Genomic DNA, 11948 nt, shown 5'->3' with positions numbered 1-11948 from the left:
CCCACCCCCACCCCCACCCCCCTTTCCCCTGGTAACCACTAATCTGTTCTCTTTGTCTGTGTGTTTAATTTCCTCGTATGAGTGGAGTCATACAGAGATTGTCTTTCTCTATCTGTCTTATTTCACTCAACATAATACCCTCCAGGTCCATCCATGTTGTTGTGAATGGGACGACTTTGTCCTTTTTTACGGTTGAGTAGTATTCTATTGTATATATATACCACATCTTCCTCATCCAATCATCAGTTGATGGGCACTTAGGTTGCTTGCACGTCTTGGCTATTGTAAATAATGCTGCAATGAACATAGGGGTGTATGGTTATTTTGAAATTGCTGATTTCAAGTTCTTTGGATAGATACCCAGTAATGGGATGGCTGGGTCATATGGTATTTCTGTTTTAAATTTTTTGAGAAATCTCCATACTGTTTTCCATAGGGGCTGCACCAGTTTGCATTCCCACCAGTGGTGTATGAGGGTTCCTTTTTCTCCACAACCTCTCCAACATTTGTTACTTTTTGTGAAAACATTTAACTTTTTATTTTGAAATAATAATACAAGACTCACAAGGAGCTGCAAAACTAGTACATAGAGTTCCTTGAAGCCTTCACCCAGCTTCTACTATAATGATATCTTATATAACTGAAGTATAATATCAAAAGCAGGAAACTGACGTTAGTATGACGCTATTGAATAGACTACACACTTGATTTGGTTTTCACCAGCTTTAACGTGCACTCGTGTGTGTGTGTGGGAGGAAGGAGCTCTGGGCAGTTTGGTCCCATGTATAGATTTATGTAACCACACTACAATCAAGGTACAGAATAGGTCTGTCACCAGCTCCTGCTGCCCCTCTATATTTCCACTCACCCTATCTTACCCCATCCCTCTCGCTTAGCAACCAGGAATCTGTTCTCCATTCCCATAGTTTTGTCCATTCGAGAATGTTATATAAATGGAATCATATAGTATGTGACCTTTTGAAATTAGCTTTTTGCACCAAGCATAATGCCTTTGAGATCCATCCATGTTGTTACACTTACCACTATTCATTTTTTTTTTTCTGCTGGATGTTATTGCACTGTATAAATGTATCAGAGTTTGCAAACCATTCACCTACTGAAGAACTGGGTTATTCCCAGTTTTTGGCCATTATAAACAAAGCTGTTATGAACGTTCACATACAGGTATTTGTCTGAACATAAATTTTCATTTCTATGGGAAAAGTGCCCAATGCCCAAGGATGTGATTGCTAGGTTTTATGGTAAGTGCACGTTTGGCTTTATAAGAAACTGACAAACTGTTTTCCAGAGTACCAGTTTACTTTCCCACCAGCAACGTGTGAGAGATCCGGTTTCTCTGCATGCTTGCCGGGAAATGTTAATTTTAAATATGTGCATTAGAGTTACAAATTTCCCCCTGAGCACTGCTTTAGTTGCGTCGTCCGGACTCAGTTGTTTAAGCTCCTGTTAATCAGGGCTTCCAACACTCAGAGCGGAATGAAATCTTAATTAATTGCTCCCTGCACAACTCCAGGGGGCACCATTAACATCATGGTCTAGAGTTTCGTAAAACAAAATTTGAAAGCTTCCATTAGGTATCTCGAATTCAGTTGTGTTGGGGGGGTGGGAACTTGATTGAGATAATCTGGAGAAAACCTGGAATCTCTTAAAAAGTGTTCTCTTAACTTTAATTATGCTTTTAAAATCCTGCTTACTTGCCTCATATTTTAATGAAAAGTTGCTGGCTGAATGGGATAAAGAAAAATACTTACAGACCAAGTGGCATAGGAAATGCTAAGCAGCCATTAAAAAGAATATGATACCTCTTTATGGATTTACATGGAAAGATGACCATAATTTGTAGTTAAGTGAAAAAAGAATATTGCAAAGAAATATAAACCCACTCAGGTAAGAAAAATAGCTTTCTATATTTATATAAAAAATTTTAAGTTTGAAAGAATACACAAAATTGTTAATAGTGAGGTGGGATTGTGTGTCTGAGGTGAGTGGTTGTTAAGCAAGATTTTCATTTTTTCTGTATTGCTTAACATTTTCACAATGATTAATATGATCAAACAAAATTTAAGTACATTTCAATTTTTTCTAAAGAGATTGTTGAGAAGATACTAACAACTATTGAAATAGCAAACTTCCTCTTGATAATCTGAATTAATTACTTGCTAAGAGATGCTTGAAAACATTGTGAAAAGCAAGCAATTGTTCAGTAAGCTCAATAAAATCAAACCATGTAGATCAATAGTAAGATCAATATGATCAAACCAGGAGACAAGAGATCCTCAGCTTCATCACTAGATGAATAACAAGCCTGGAAATGTACATATTATGTCAAAAGACACATATTGCTAACTATTTTACTGATTTTCTAAACTTTTTGTTATGAAATTTTTCAAACATAGACAAAAGGTGAAAGAATAGTGCATTAAACTTCCATTCTTTTTTTCCCCAATACAAACAGACCAGATCCTTGCCCTCATAGTGTTTAAAATTTAGTAAATGTTAGCTTGCCTATTTTTTTTCTCCTGCAGAACCTGAACTTTCTGGCCCATATTCTCACTCTGACTGGCTTCTCTTCTGTTCGGAAAGCTTCGAGTCCAGCTGGATTCCGTTAATGTTTGCTGCAGCAATTCCCCACTTTTATCCCTCACAATGTTCTTAAATCCAAGCAATCTGCATAATTTATGGGGCCCAGGGAAAGTGAAAATACAGAGCCCTTTGTTCAAACATTATAAAGAATCTTAAGGAGCTGGCTCAGTGGCATGGTGGTTAAGTTCGCACGCTCCGCTTTGGCAGCCTGGGGTGGACTTAGCACTGCTCATCAAGCCATGCTGTGGCGGCATCCCACATAAAATAAAGGAAGATTGGCACAGATGTGAGCTCTGCAACAGTCTTCCTCAAGCAAAAAGAGGAAGATTGGCACCAGATGTTAGCTCAGGGCCAATCTTCCTCACACAAAAAAAGAAGAATTTTAAGATGGTGACAGCAGAGCATTAAACCCAACACAAGGCCCTTCTAAGTGTGGGGCCTTGTGCAACTACACAAGTCATACACCAATGAAGCTGGCCCTGTGTGTATCATTTACAAACAGGTTTCAGTCCTCATGGAACAAACAAATTGTAATATAACTGTCTCTCACCAGCCCATTCAACTCCCCAGGCTGCAGTTAGCCGAGCATTTCCACTGTTTGAGACACCTCTTTCTTCTCAGGCATAGCCTTCTAGAGCCAGGAGAACCAACCATAATCCAAACTAGAACGGAGTCTGTTATTTTACTCATTCATTTATTCATAAAATAAACATTGAGCCATACTGTGTGCCAGGCACTCTACACTGGAGACAGCAATGAACAAAACAGGCAAAAATGCCTGCTGTCAGGGAGCTTTCATTCTAATGGGGGAAGACAGACAACAAGCAAGTAACATAAACAGTGTATTAGATGAAAATTGATGATATGGAGAAAAATAAAGCAGGAAAAGGGAATAGAACATTTTTGTAGAGGCTGAAATTTTAAATAAAGTGGTCATGAAATGCTTTCTGGGGAGTGATTTGTGAGCAAAGAAGGAGGAGAAACAGTAAGGTAGACAAAAATTAGGAAGAGGGTTCCAGGCAGAGGGAGAACAAAGCAAAGGCCTCGAGATAGGAACGTGCCCAGGTGTGTCTGAGGATCAGCAAGGAGGCCAACATTGCTGGAGGGGAATAAATGAGGGGTGAGTAGTAGGATCTGAGGCTAGAGTGGTAACTGGTTTTGTGGTGCTAAATCATGTAGGGCTTCAAGACAGACCATATGGTAGGCCATAAAGCAGCCCCCAATACGAAAAAAAAGATTGAAATAATATATCATATGTCCTCTGACCACAACTGAGTGAAATTAGAGATCAGTAACAGAAAGAAGTATGGCAGGTTCACGAATACATGGAAATTGGACCAGACACTCCTAAATAAGCAATGGTGAAAGAAGAAACCCCAAGGCAAATTAGAATATACTTTGAGATGAGTGAAAATGAAGACACAACATGTCAAAACTTATGGGATGTGGCCCAAGCAATTCTTAGAGGGAAATTTATAGTCATAATATCTATATTAAAGAAGAGAAACATCTCAAGTCAATAAGCTAAACTTCCACCCTAAGACACAAGAAAAGGAAGAGCAAACTAAGTAGTATAGAACTTTATGGCTTTGAGCTTCTACAACCTCTGAGTATCTTTTGTATCCTGAGACCTGGCATGATGGTTAATTTTACATGTCAACTTGACTGGGCATGGGGATGCCCAGATAGCTGGAAAAACATTATTTCTGAGTGCTTCTGCGAAGGTGTCTCTGGAAGAGATTATCATTTGAATCAGTAGACTGAGTAAAGAAGATGGCCCTCACCAATGTGGGCAGGCATCATCTCATCCACTGAGGTCCTGAATAGAAGACAAAGGCAGCAAAAGAACAAATTTCCTCTCTCTCTTCTTGAGTTGGGACATCCACCTTCTCTGCCTTCTTATTTGAGCTTTCATTCTGTAAACAACTGTTCTTCTTGCAGTCTATTTAGGGCCATGTTTTTCACATTTTTATGCCTTTTTGTTGGTGATTTTGCTGTTTAAAATGGTCCCCAACTGTGGCGCTGAAGTACTGTCCAGTGTCCCTAAACATGAGAAAGCTGTGATGTGCCTTTCAGAGAAAAGATATCTGTTAGATGAGTTTCATTCATGCATAAGTTATAGTGCTGTTGGCCATGAGTTCAATGTTAGTGGATCAATAATATATGTTAAATAAGATATCTTTAAAAAGAAACACACATTTCAAAAAGTTATGCATTGATCAGTTGATGATTATGTTGTGATCAGAGCTCGCAAGAACCTAGCTCTATGTTTCAACGAAGAGTAATGGTTCAGTATTTGGTAATTCACTGTTTGTGGCAACTTTACAGAACATAACTATTGCAAATGCAAATATCAAGAATTGACTATACATTTCTGTTTCTGTAGACAATCTGACTGTGACATCTCTCACCCGTAGCAACTGAATAACCTGGCTGGAGGAGGTCACTTTCACTACTTCATCCTTCTTACTGTATCTATCTCAAAGCTGCAAGTGGCATTTTGTGGGAGAGGAGCATCCCATTAGAGACCTCCTGCGTGAAGGGCGAGCCCAAAACAGCGTCCATGGCTGCTGTCCGCGGTGCTGATCATCTACAGCTAGCTTCCTGCAAGAGAAGAAGCGTCAGAAAAATCATTGTGAAGTTCACAATAAGTGAATCTAAGGATCCTACCCCCTACTGCCTATGATCAAGGAGAGTAGGTTTCCAGAAAGACTAGGTTAATGAGCATGCTTAAAGAGAAAGCCTTCATCCCATCCTCGTGAGGCAAGATAACATCCACAAGATCTGAGGGCCATCATTCTAGAACCACAGGAATCCTGGAAAGAGTCAAACTTGGGAGCAAGCTTATTACCACTGGGTTCTCACACTTAGCCAATCCTGTGCTTCTGACACCCAAGCCTTAGGATCAGTTTAATCAAGCCTTCCAAACCACTTTAGATCTCCTCTGACTCGCCAGAAGATTTAAGATCTCCTGCTAATTGTCATGACTGGCTTCCTGAGTCCCTAAACGCCAACAATGATCCTCTAAAGTCCGTAAACTCTACAGAGGCATTACAAAAAGTTCCAAGGAGTATAAATAAATTTTAGAAAAAGTGATACATCAGAGAAGCCAAGAGAAGAGAGAGTTTCACTGAAGCAACTATCAATTATAAATGCCAAAGAAGGCACAGGTAGGGGAATGATGGAAGGCTAGATGTTTTGCAACCCAGAATTTACTCTTATTTCGCTTTTGGGGAACCACCCCTTCCTCAGTCTCAGCCAGTTGGTTTTCAGTGAAGCTGGTTGTACTCAAAGGTGGAGCATGTAATCCAAACCTAAACCAATCAGTGCGTTCCATTATTCTAATCATAGTGTCCAATTAGAGGTTGAAACATACCTCAAGCAAAGTAATAAAGCCAAATTCAGAACTAAACCTACAGTCTATACTTGAGCCACCAGTCCTGCTGGACTTAGTTATGTTCGTTTCGAAGCTGGAGCTAATGCAGTCATCTTATGAATGAACACTGAGAGTAGAGCCAAGACTCAAAGGGAGAGAAACCAGGACCTGGTGACATCTTTTGAATCCAGGTTTAAGCTGCACCTGAAGAAAAACTCCCAAGTACATGAGATAATTTGTTCCGTCCTTAAACCTAAGCTAGTTCAGGGTTGTTTGTTTCTGATAGTTGCAGTATACTCTGTCTTATTTGAATTACAAATAAATACTAGAAGTGGACTGTTTTAGGTGATGCATGCTAAATATAGAACTGGCAAGAGCCTAGTAGGTGGGATACAGAGCAGTGAAAATCCTGACACAGCTGGAAAGTCAGCAAGACTTTTCATCTGTTAGCAAAAATGCTGGTTAAGCTCTCCCCAGGGGAAGTTTTTCATTGGCTCACTTGGGAAGCATGCCCTTCTCAGAACCAACTGTGGCCAGAGAGAGAAATGACTGGTGCTGAGAGTGGGGTTCCTACCACAATCACATGGACATGAGGTAGGGGAAGATGATTCCCCAATGGAAAATGCAGGCTCTGTTGCCAGTTGAAAGTGGAATGGATTCCATGTAGGCAAGAGAAACAGATTCCAAGAAATCTCCTGTGATAGTCATCTTGTGTGTACTTTCAACAAGACTCTCATCATCATAGGTAACCTGTGCATGTTTCTTGATCCTTAAAGAATATGATTAATAAAAGAATGTTTCTTACACTGGGAAAATGATGCTAACTTTTCTCAGAAGCATGTGTACCCTTTGGAGAAAGTAAGTGTCCTAGAAAATGGATGTAGCCAAATTTGCATTTCTGTAATATTGCGACAATTGATGCTAGTGTCCCAAGCTAAGACTATACGCAGAAATAGTTGCCACGTCATTGGGGATTAGGGTCTGATTAATAAATAAGAATGATCTTTTATCATGCCACCACCCCTCATAAGCCCAGCAGCTCATGGAAGACCTTGTTGATAACTTCTCAGAATCCTACTATTCTATTATATAGTATAAATATGAACCTGGAAGTTTGGATACCATTGACCCCACACCTGATTTACATCAAGCTGTAAATCACCTTGCGGAGATAATTTGGTGAACTTTGGGCTTTATTGAGCTAGCTAAGGAGGTCCAGGATCAAGAACAGTCTATTCTCTTGTCAGAGTTCAAATTTCCCTTTTAGTAGTTCAGGGTCCTCATGGGTGTCATCTGGCATTGAAAAATGTTCCCCAGAAGATTTGTAGGTCCCGAGTCTGGAACTGGATACAGAATACACAGGAACAGAAGATGGCATCACCTCATCCAAGTAGGAAGATAGGATTTTTCTTATTGTGGTCATAATAGCTTATAACACAGTGAGATTTCAGTTGTACATTATTATTTGTCATATTCCTTATAAGTATGCTCCTTCACCCCTTATGCCCACCCTCCACCCCCCTTCCCCTGGTAACCACTAATTTGTTCTTTTTGTCTGCAAGTTTGTTTATATTCCACACATGAGTGAAATCATATGGTGTTTGTCTTTCTCTGTATGGCTTATTTTGCTTAACATGGTGCCCTCAAGGTCCATCCACGTGGTTGCAAATGGGACAATTTCATCTTTTTATGGCTGAGTAGTATTCCATTGTATTTATATAACCACATTGGGAAGATAGGATTTTTATCCTCTATATTACTTGGGACTCTTTTTGGCTTCTAGTGAGAAAAATTGAGCTAAAAATTTCTTAAGCAAAATAGCAAATGTATTGGCTCATGTGACTAAAAAGTCAAGGAGGTAGACCCAGCTTTAGGTTGTGCTGGGTCCAAAGACTCACAATTTATTATGAGGGAGGGAACCCTCTCCATCTCTAAGCTCCCCTTTTCTTTGTGTTGTCTTCACTCCCAGGCACCACATGATACTCCCCACAGCTCTTAGATTACATATTCCTTTCTGCTAGTAGCTCAAACAGAAAGAGAGGTTCTCCTTTGCAATCTTCCAGAAAATGTCTTCGATGGGCCTGACTCTCATTGGATTGAACTGGGGCCCATGCCAACTTTTAAACAAAACACTGTGACCTGAGTGATAAGATAAGTTGATTGGCTAGACCTAGAGCCGGGGGGGGGGGCGGGGGGGGGGGGGCGTGGGGTCAACCCAACTTGAACCACGTGGACTGAGAAATGGAAATGAATAGTTCTCCAAAAGAAATTCGGGGATGTCTCCAAAATAAGAGAAAATGGATGTTGGTAGGAAAAAAACCCAACAACAACAAATAATCACTACATCATTGTTTTTGGCGAGCAAGTCTATAAAATCTGTCTATTTAGGGGACCCTGTAAGTCTAATATTGCCTTTTCCTAAGTAGCCTAGAAATGGTATTATTGATAACAAAACGAAGTGTTGGTTCACTTCCTTTTAAGGTTCCTTCCTCATTCATAGCCATGTTCTCTGAGAATTGCCCATTCGCCCATAGTGGTGGACTTTGACAACCGTATTTGTTCTATATGTTCCTACCCTCATGGTGCTAGCTGATTGGACCAGGGAAGAGGACACCTGAGCCAAAGAAGCTATCTCATTGGCAGGCTAGCAGCCAATCAAATTCTTTCTGGGGATCCACTGAGACTGAGAGAGAGTTTGGGAACTTAAGAAGGCTAACAAAATCCTCCTCCTGAGGCATCTGGATCTTTACTAATTCCCATTCTCCTGAGGCCTTATTTGTGTTTCTTTGGATTCTGTAAAGGACTTCTGCCTGTATCCATTTAATAATTTCTTGGTTTTACTTATGCTCATCTGAATCTGTTTTTGTTGCTTGAAACCAAACAACTTTACCAAGACTAATTCCAGTCACAGGATTTGAGTAGCATTGAGGAAGGAGTAGCTGATCTTGCATGTAAATGATTTTAATGCTCTCTGAACTTGGCGCCCCTGGTGGTTGCATTTCCCAGGGCATGAGCTCTTCTATCAGTGACTTGCTGCTGAGCCTGTCACTAGTCCCAGTAGTCCTGAAATGTTTGGGTCTTTCAAAGCTTCTGTTTGAATGAAGTTATACCAGTTATCAACTGCCACAACAATATGGCATGACCATGCACCTAGAGTCAGCTGGAGGGTTGGTTAGGCAATTCTGCTTACCTTGATTGGGCTTGCTTTCCAGAAAAGTAACACAGGAAGGAGGATAGGGAGTATTAGGAAGATGCGAAACATTGTGATTTTAAATGGGGTAGCCAGGGAAGTTCTAACTGAGTAATAATAAAGCAAAGACTTGAAGGCAAGGAGGCAAGGAGGTGATCCACGTGATTATCTGAGCATGTGTGTGTGTCAAGACCGTGGTTCAGGTAGAGTGAACACCGGTAACAAGCCCTAAGGCAAGATTGCGTCAGTTCGATATAAGGGACAACACAGAAGCCAATGAGAACAAAGCAGAATGAGCCAAAGGAAGAGTGGTAGAGATGAGGGAATGGTGACGACACGGGTCAGGTCATGAAGGCTCTGGTCACTGACCATTTGGCTTTTACTCTTAATGAAGTAAGAAGCCACTGAACAGGTTTAAACAGAGGAGTGACATGATCTGACTCGAATTGAATAGGATCCCTTTGGCTAGTATATTGACAGTAGGCTATAGGGGGCCAACTCAGCAAGACTAATTAGGAGGCCACGGCAATGATCCAGATGAGAGACGATGGTGGACTGGAGCACGGTGGTGGCCCCAGAGGTGGTGAGAAGTAGATCGCAGATATATTTTACAAAACTTCACACTGATGCTTCCAGAGGGAAAGGAAGTTGCCTATGGTCTAATGATGACAGGGGTGGTTCAGAGACAGCACCACTCTGTACCCAAGATAGTTTTTGTAACTTTGATTGACCATGCTCCGTGCAGTCATCTTGACAGGAAGCTTGCTGCCCTGTGGCCTACAACGTGAGGGGCTTCTCTCCAACTCAGCCGTTCTGAAGACTTTTTGTCCTTCCTCATGTGGGACCTGGGAGGATGGGGGTTGGTCCTACTCACAGAAAGATTCTCGTGCAGCTTTGTGGATAAGTGTGGTGTCAGCTTTGGAGAAGAGCAGATTTGGATGCAAATCTTGGTTCTACCATTTACTTACTGGTTAACAAATGGTAAATTTAAACTCTCTGAGATCTGGTCCCCTCATCTGTAAAACTGGGTAACTCAGTAACCAGAGGCAATAGTGATATGGCGGAAAAATGAAAGTCAGAATTGAATTCATGAAAGAAACCAGACACAAAAGAGTATATATCATGTGACTCCATTTAGATGAAGTTTAAGAACCAAGAAAACTAACCTATTGTGATATAAATCTGAACCGTGGTTGCCCGGGTGGAAATTGAGTAGAAAGGAGCTGAGGGAACTTTCTGGCAATGTTCTACGTGTTGGTTAGGGTGATGGTTACACGAGTGCATACATTTACCAAAATTCATTGAATTGTATCCTTAAGATCTATGCATTTCACTGTATATAAATTTTAACTTGATTTTTAAAAAGAAGTCAGTTCAGCCTAAATTCACTCTATCTGATAGTGACATAGATCTGATTTTATAGATCTCATCCCTGACTTCAACTAGCTTGCTATCTTTTAAAAAACATTCTTACTTATATGGCACAGGTGATATATACATAAATATATATTTAATATATATAAAATAAATCTATTTTAGATATTTATATATAATCTCCCCATTATAGAAAAACAATAAAACATGGATAAGTAAAAATTACTTGTAAGCCTACTCTGAGAGATAACATTTTTTTAACATTTTGATATATATTTTATTATTCTACATACTGTTTTTGCAGCCTGCTCTTTTCTTTTTTTTTTTTAACACACTGATTTTTTTTAAAGATTGGCACCTGACCTGACAACTGTTGCCAATCTTTCTTTTCTTCTTCTCCTCCCAAAGCCCCCAGTACATAGTTGTATACTATAGTTGTAGGTCCTTCTGGTTGTGCTATGTGGAATGCCGCCTCAGCATGGCCTAATGAGTGGTCCCATGTGCGCACCCAGGATCCGAACTGGTGAAACCCTGGGCCACCGAAGCAGAGCACACAAACTTAACCACTCAGCCACAGGCCGGCCCCCAGCATGCTCTTTTCGAACGGTTCTTTTTGTCGTGCCAATTAGACCGGGTAAGTATATTGACAGAAAAGAATTCCACTGGTAGGAATTTATTCCAAGGAAATAATCAGAGATGCACTTGAAGATATAATACACAAAATATATTAGTAAAAAATTGGAGGCAACCTTAAATATATCAATAGATTGAGTAAATAAGTTATGTGAGTGGAATACTTAGGTAAATGTATATATTGGCAGGGAACATTACTCGTAATGTACCATGAAGTGAAAAAGCTGGCTTTATTTTACCATGAGAATATAACTGTGTAGTATATTGTCATGAAAACAATTTTACAAAATTAAAAAACTGTGTTTCATAATCCCATTATATACGTAATATGTACACAGTTATTTTATATATATATATATATCAAATAATAACCAAACCGTTAACCATGCTTATTTAGAGGGGTTGAAGATTATCGAAAGACTTCCACTTTCTCTTTATTGTTCAATTCTTTACAATAAGCATGTATTGTTAAAAAAAACACTTGAGATTTTTTTACAGGCTTTTCTTTAAATTGTCCTCCAAAAATACTGAACCTGTTTCCATTCACCTTGTTGCTCGAAGTGTGGTCCTTGGACCAGCAACAGAGGCATCAGCTGGGAAATTAGAAATACAGATTCCGGGGCTGGCCTGCTGGTGAAGTGGTTACCTTCGCGTGATCTGCTTCTGCAACCCTGGGTTCGTGGGCCCAGATCCCAGGTGAGGACATACACACAGTTCATCAAGACATGCTGTGGCAGCGTCCCATATACAAAATAGAGGAAGACTGGCATA

This window comes from Equus asinus, chromosome 14, assembly GCF_041296235.1.
Source record: "Equus asinus isolate D_3611 breed Donkey chromosome 14, EquAss-T2T_v2, whole genome shotgun sequence".
NCBI classification, from domain to species: domain Eukaryota; kingdom Metazoa; phylum Chordata; class Mammalia; order Perissodactyla; family Equidae; genus Equus; species Equus asinus.
The sequence above is the reverse complement of the archived record's forward strand: the minus strand, read 5'-3'. Positions refer to the sequence as shown.